Source organism: Capricornis sumatraensis, chromosome 15 (assembly GCF_032405125.1).
Source record: "Capricornis sumatraensis isolate serow.1 chromosome 15, serow.2, whole genome shotgun sequence".
In the NCBI taxonomy this organism is placed as follows: domain Eukaryota; kingdom Metazoa; phylum Chordata; class Mammalia; order Artiodactyla; family Bovidae; genus Capricornis; species Capricornis sumatraensis.
Window position 1 is genome coordinate 49,422,887 of NC_091083.1, and position 6,843 is coordinate 49,429,729.

The following is a 6,843-nucleotide window of genomic DNA, read 5'->3' on the forward strand; positions in this document are numbered from 1 at the left end:
ATGCTAAAGCTGAAACTCCAGTAGTTTGGCCACCTCATGCGAAGAGTTGACTCATTGGAAAAGACTCTGATGCTGGGACGGATTGGGGGCAGGAGAAGGGGATGACACAGGATGAGATGGTTGGATGGCATGACTGACTCGATGGACGTGAGTCTGAGTGAACTCCGGGAGTTGGTGATGGACAGGGAGGCCTGGCGTGCTGCGATTCATGGGGTCACAAAGCGTCGGACATGACTGAGCGACTGAACTGAACTGAACTGATACTTATTTATAAGAATAACAATTATTCTTGAATTTGACTACTTAAAAATCTTTATAAATCTTTATATATTCATTTAAACACCAGCCTCTGTAATTAAGAGCTGATATAAAACACACAATCTGTGAGGAGGGTAAGGAATGTAAAGGCCTTTCCAGAAATTTTCATATAGAATATGGAAATTAAAAGTCTACTTTTATTTTTAGTAGCTGATTTTCAGTATTCTATACTGTGGTGTTAACTTGAGAACAGATACATTTAGAAAAGTACCAGGAAGCAAGTACTATTTATAGAGACTTTTTCCCAAGGGGTCAATTCTTTCAGCACTGAGATTTTCCTGGCTATAAGTACTATAGACTGGATGGATTCAACAGTAGAAATTTATTTTCTCACAGTTCTGGAGGCCAGAAGTGCAAGATCAAGATCCTAGCCAATTCGGTCACTGAAAAGGCTGCTTCCTGGCCACCTTCTGGCCCTGTGCTCGTTTGGCCCTTCCTTGGTCAGCCCTGAGGGGAGAGGGCACCCAGAGCTCTCCATGTCTCTTTTCACAAGTCCCCACCCTTATAGCTGCTTTGAACCTTAATCATTTTCTTAGATATCTCATTTCTAAACACAACCATACATGTAAATTCTGGGTGAACATATTCAAACTATAACAGATTATTACTGTCTTTCAGTCGCTAAGTCATATCCAACTTTTGCAACCTCATGGACTTCAGTATGCCAGGCTTCCCTTTCCTTTACTATCTTCTGGAGTCTGATCAAATTCATGTCCATAGAGTCAGTGATGCTATCAAACCATCTCATCTCTGCCGCCTCCTCCTGACTTCGATCTTTCCTAACATCAGGGTCTTTGCCATTGAGTCAGCTCTTCAATTCAGGTGGCCAAAGTATTGAAGCCTCAGCATCAGTCCTTCCAATGAATATTCAGGGTTGATTTCCTTTAGGATTGATCGGTTTCATCTCCTTGCTGTCCAAGGGACTCTCAAGAGTCTTCTCCAGCACCACAATTCAAAAGCATCAATTCTTAGGCACTCACCCTTCTTTATGGTCCAACTCTCACATCTGTACATGACTACTGGAAAAACCATAGCTTTGACTATATGGACCTTCATTGGCGAAGTGATGTCTCTGTTCTTTAACACGCTGTCTAAGTTTCTCATAGCTTTCCTTCCAAGGAGCAAGCATCTTTTAATTTCATGGCTGCAGTCACTGTCAGCAGTGATTTTGGAGCCCAAAAAAATAAAGTCTGTCACTGCTTCCACTTTTCCCCTTCTATTTGCCATGCAGTGAAGGGACTGGATACCATGATTTTAGCTTTTTGAATATTGAGTTTCAAGCCAGTTTTTTCACTCTCCTCTTTCACCCTCATTGATGGGTGCCGGAAGCCAGTGTGAGGAATCCCGCCCATGACAAGGTCATGAGGAAGGAAGCTGACATACGCAAGGCGTGCTCAGACTTCAGGGACCCCTCTGGAAATGCCTAAGCATGTACCCCAGCAAAAATCTGCCGGCTTTTGTGCTCTGCTTTTCCACTTTTCTGATATTCTCTGGGAAAAAGTCAATTCAGGGTTTTAGTCTTCTGCATTTGAAAGGGATGTTTCCGTTAAACCCCTCTGATAGCTCTCTAGCCTGCCTAACAGGTTCCCCAGACCTCTTACAGCTTGTGAATTGCTTACAGCCCCCCAACCGCGAGAGACATCTTAAAGATACAGAGCCTTTTCTAAAGAGTTAAAAATTATATTGGTAGAGGGTTTTCACTGTTGACTCAAGGATTGCTGCCAGACCTCCATATTCTTTATCTTTTAGGCACCTGGAAGGATGTTAATGTAAGCAGGATGTAGAAAAAGATACATAGTAGTTTTGATGTTAGCAACACTGACTTTTGAGTTAATTGCTTCTCTTTTGCTGTAAATCACTGTACTCCCTCTACTTGTTATAAGTTGCTGTATCTTTGCTGTGTAAGAATGTAATTTTATTTAGTGCTTTCTGAGAGTGGCACCAGACCTTGGGAAGATCAACACAAATAAGTCTTGTGGTTGACAAACCCTTATCAGAAAAAAGGCTGTAAAATGTTAATTGGCCCTTTTGGCTGGAAGATGATGTAAATTACCTAAGACTTGTGTATACAATTAGGTATGCAGAGAGAAAAGCCTGGTTTTGATAAGAGTCTGGACTGCTAACGCTGCATAACTTTGTGTTACCCATTGATCTCCATGTTTTATCAAAAGTATAAAAGGCCTTCTGAACAATAAAGGATGGGACCAGATTCTCGGACCAGTTTCTCGGACTAGTCTCGGCCTGGTTTCTTGGGAATCTGACTCCCCCCGTGTCTCTCTCTCTCTCTTTTTCTCTCCCTTTTCTTCCCTCTGCTCTTTACTTTAATTTCAGGCTGAATTTCCATCTGGGGCGCGGAGGCTCGCCAGGTCTACTTATTTGCCCTGGTTATTAAGATCCGTGCGAAAGGGAGCTTAAGGCGAGGCACCCTTAGATATTCAAGCGGGCACCGGTGGCCCAGCGTAGATGGTGCAAATTCCTTGTCTGGAATTTTATTGGTCTTCCGCGTAAACCAAGCTATTCAGCCCTCTTTCTCCACTTAATCTTCTTACTGCACTATAGTTTCTTAATCTAATCTTATATTAATAAATAAACAAGTCTTTCCACGCCAACGCCGTCCACCCTTCGAATTCCCTGGATCCACTGGGGCTGGACCCCGGCAGATGGGCTCTTCAGTTCCTCTTCACTTTCTGCCATTCGAATGTTATCATCTGCTTATCTGAGGTTGTTGATATTTCTCCCAGCAATCTTGACTCTAGTTTGTGAGTTATCCAGCCTGGTGTTTTGAATGATGTACTCTACATAGAAGTTAAATAAGCAAGGTGACAGTATCCAGCCTTCTCATACTCCTTTCCCAATTCTGAACCAGTCCATTGCTCCATGTCTGGTTCTAACTGTTGCTTCTTGACCTGCATACAGGTTTCTCAGGAGACAGGTAAGGTGGTCTGGTATTCCCATCTCTTTAAGAATTTTCCACAGTTTGCTGTGATCCACATAGTCAAAGGCTTTAGCATAGTCAATGAAGCAGAAGTAGATGTTTTTCTGGAATTCCCTTGCTTTCTCTATGATCCAGTGATTGTTGGCAATTTGATCTCTGATTCCTCTGCCTTTTCTAAACCCAGCTTCTACATCTGGACGTTTTGGTTCATGTACTGCTAAAGCCTAGCTTGAAGGATTTTGAGCATAACTGTACTAGCATGTGAAATGAATCTAGTTGTATGGGTAGTTTGAGCATTCTTTGGCATTCTCCTTCTTTGTGATTAGAATGAAAACTGACCTTTTCCAGTCCTGTGGCCACTGCTGAGTTTTCCAAATTTGCTGACATATTTTGTGCAGCACTTTAACAGCATCATTTTTAAGGATTTTAAATAGCTCAACTGGAATACTGTCACATAATAATGTTTCCTAAGACCCATTCATTCATAGTAATGTTTCCTAAGGCCCATTTGACTTCACATTCCAGGGTGTCTGGCTCTGGTTAGTGACTACCCCATTGTGGTTTTGTATAGTTCTATGTATTCTTGCCACATCTTTTTAATCTCTTCTGTCTCTGTTAGGTCCTGTTAGTTCCAGTTCACCATTTCAGAAAGGAGTCAGGCTCGTGAAAGAGGCGTAGGTGGGTAGTTTTCAGGCTGGGCATCTCAGGAGGCTGGGTCCACAAGTGAGCTTGGGCTGTGATTCATCTGAAGGTGTGCTTAGGGCTAGGGGATCCCATTTTCTTCCAGTAAAAATGAAGCTATTCTCCTCTGAGCATATATGTTGCAGTGTGACTAAATTCTATCAGAGAGTATTATAATAAGCCTGGTTGATTCTTTTTCTTTTTTTCTTATGACAGTTTTCAGTAGGTTTTAAAAAAATTTTTATTGGAGTATAGTTGATTACAGTGTAATGCTAGTTTCAAGTGCACAACAAAGTGAATCGGTTGTACATACACATATATCAACTCCCTTCTAGATTCCTTTCCCGTATAGGTCATTTCAGATTATTGGGCAGGGTTCCCTGTGGTATACAGTAGGTCCTAAATATATGGAATGCTTCACGAATTTGCATGTCATCCTTGGGCAAAGCTTCTCTGTATCATTCCAATTTTAGTATATGTACTGCTGAAGCAAGTGCAAGTTTGATTGCTTCTTTATATAGAAAGTTATTTGTCTTCCACTTTGCCACATTAGGTAAGGTATAGCAGAAAAAATTTCCACCTAGTGAGATGTGAGGTTTGCATGATTGGACCTCCATTCTGTGGACAGAGACTCAGAACACAGTACTGGGTGGCGGAAAATGTACAGAGTCTGGAAGTCTGGGTTTCCACTTGCTGGCAGATTAGTTTACAACTCTGGGTTCCCTTTCCTTATCTATACAGTGGAAATGATGGTAACTGACATTTCACTGTCATTTTAGGGATATGATACTGTGGAGTGGAAAACATCTTATACATTCAGAATGATAAAGACGTGGCAGTCATAATTACTAATATTATATAAAAGCACTATGGAGTGCTGGATAAAATTCTACATTACTGATAGGAACTACAAATAACACCCTCATCAGTATTAATATTACAGGTCCAAAAGCAGGATTGCAATAATTCAGTATACTGCTGTGATGTTTGCTGTGCTCCCATTCTGTGTACTCAAGTCTTCTGCTTCTTAAAAGTCTCTCCTCTCACTCTGTGGTCACTCCCTGAACCTACTACTTCTTTCCCCTTCTTGGCTTTCATAGTCAAACCTCTTGAAATAACTGTGTGTAAGTGAGATCTCAAACACAGGCTATGGATTACATAAAGACCCCCGTGGACACAGCAGTTTGTGTATTTGTTTTTTATTGGACTCGGAGCGCCTCCAGGCTGGGCAAACCCCCTTATGTCACCCCAGCCAGCCCCCATGTTTCTATTAACTCTCTGATCCCTGAAGATGTCTTCAGCATTTATAACCTCTGGCTGCAGTCCATGGGGTCTCGAAGAGTCAGACATGACTGAGCGACTTCACTTTCACTTTTCACTTTCATGCATTGGAGAAGGAAATGGCAACCCACTCCAGTGTTCTTGCCTGGAGAATCCCAGGGACGGGGGAACCTGGTGGGCTGCCGTCTATGGGGTCGCACTGAATCGGACACGATTGAAGCGACTTAGCAGCAGCAGCAGCAGTGCTAAAGATAAAAATAGTAATCAGCAGAATCACATACTTACAGACGTCAAATGAAAGAAGGGAAGATTTTCAAGTTAAGATATAATTTATACAATTACGTCATACTTACTAAACATGGCCCCAAACTTGGCCTTCAAAAATAGTGACTTATACACACACGGACTTCCCTGGTGGCTCAGACTGTAAAGAATCTGCCTGCAATGCAGGAGATCTGGGTGGGAAAGACCCTCTGGAAAAGGAAATGGCAATGCACTTAGTATTCTTGCCTGGAAAATCCCAGAGGAGCCTGATGGGCTGTAGTTCACAGAGTCACAAAAAGTTGGACACCACTGAGTGAATGTTTCAGTTTTCAGTTCAGTTTCATACACACATATACAGGGAATTGCTAGCTTGATTTTACTCACTCCTTTTTATTAATAGTAATAGTAATAATTACAAAGGTCCATTGAGTCAAGGCTGTGGTTTTTCCAGTAGTCGTGTATGGATGTGAGACTTGGACTATAAAGAAAGATGAGCACTGAAGAATTGATGCTTTTGAACTGTGGTGTCGGAGAAGACTCTTGAGAGTCCCTTGGACTGCAAGGAGATCCAACCAGTCCATCCTAAAGGAAATCATTCTTGAATATTCATTGGAAGGACTGATGCTTAAGCTCAAACTCCAATTCTTTGGCCAGCTGATGGGAAGAAGTGACTAATTTGAAAAGATCCCGATGCTGGGAAAGATTGAAGGCAAGAGGAGAAGGGGACGACAGAGGATAAGATGGTTGGATGGCATCACCGACACAATGGACATGAGTTTGGGTAGGCTCTGGGAGCTGGTGATGGACAGGGAGGCCTGGCATGCTGTGGTTCATGGGGTCGCAAAGAGTTGGACGCAACTGAGCGACTGAACTGAACTGAATAGTAATAATTAAAGTTTCTCAGTCATGTCCAACTCTCTGCAACCCCATAGACTGTAGCCCGCCAGGCTCCTCCACCCATGGGTTCTCCAGGAAGCAACACTGGAGCAGCAGCTATTTCAAATGCTTTGGAAAAGCCACGAGCCCAGTAAACTGTATGAAAATGGAGTGAACAAGTTCAGCTTCCAGGTCCTTGGTTCGGCATCTCACCAGCCAGCAGTGATCATGGTGAGTCACAAATCAACTTAAAGGATGACAACTAGAATTAACAAAAATAGAAGACATCAAAGAAAATGCCATAAAGTAAGGGTAAATATTACCTCATAAAACTTTTTAAAAACTGTGGTAAAATATATATAACATAAAATTTACCATTTTAATCATTTTTAAGTGTACAATCTGTGGCATTAGGTACATTCACAAAGGTGTGCCACCATTAACCATATTTCATGAAATTTTGGCTTCATGTGTATGTATATGTATGT

The 6,843-nt window shown here is 42.0% G+C and overlaps 1 pseudogene; it reads right to left on the reverse strand.

Moving 5' to 3' along the window:
- Positions 1-4,335: 4,335 nt before the first annotated feature.
- LOC138091968 (U6 spliceosomal RNA) lies at positions 4,336-4,431 on the reverse strand (annotated as a pseudogene).
- Positions 4,432-6,843: the final 2,412 nt, after the last annotated feature.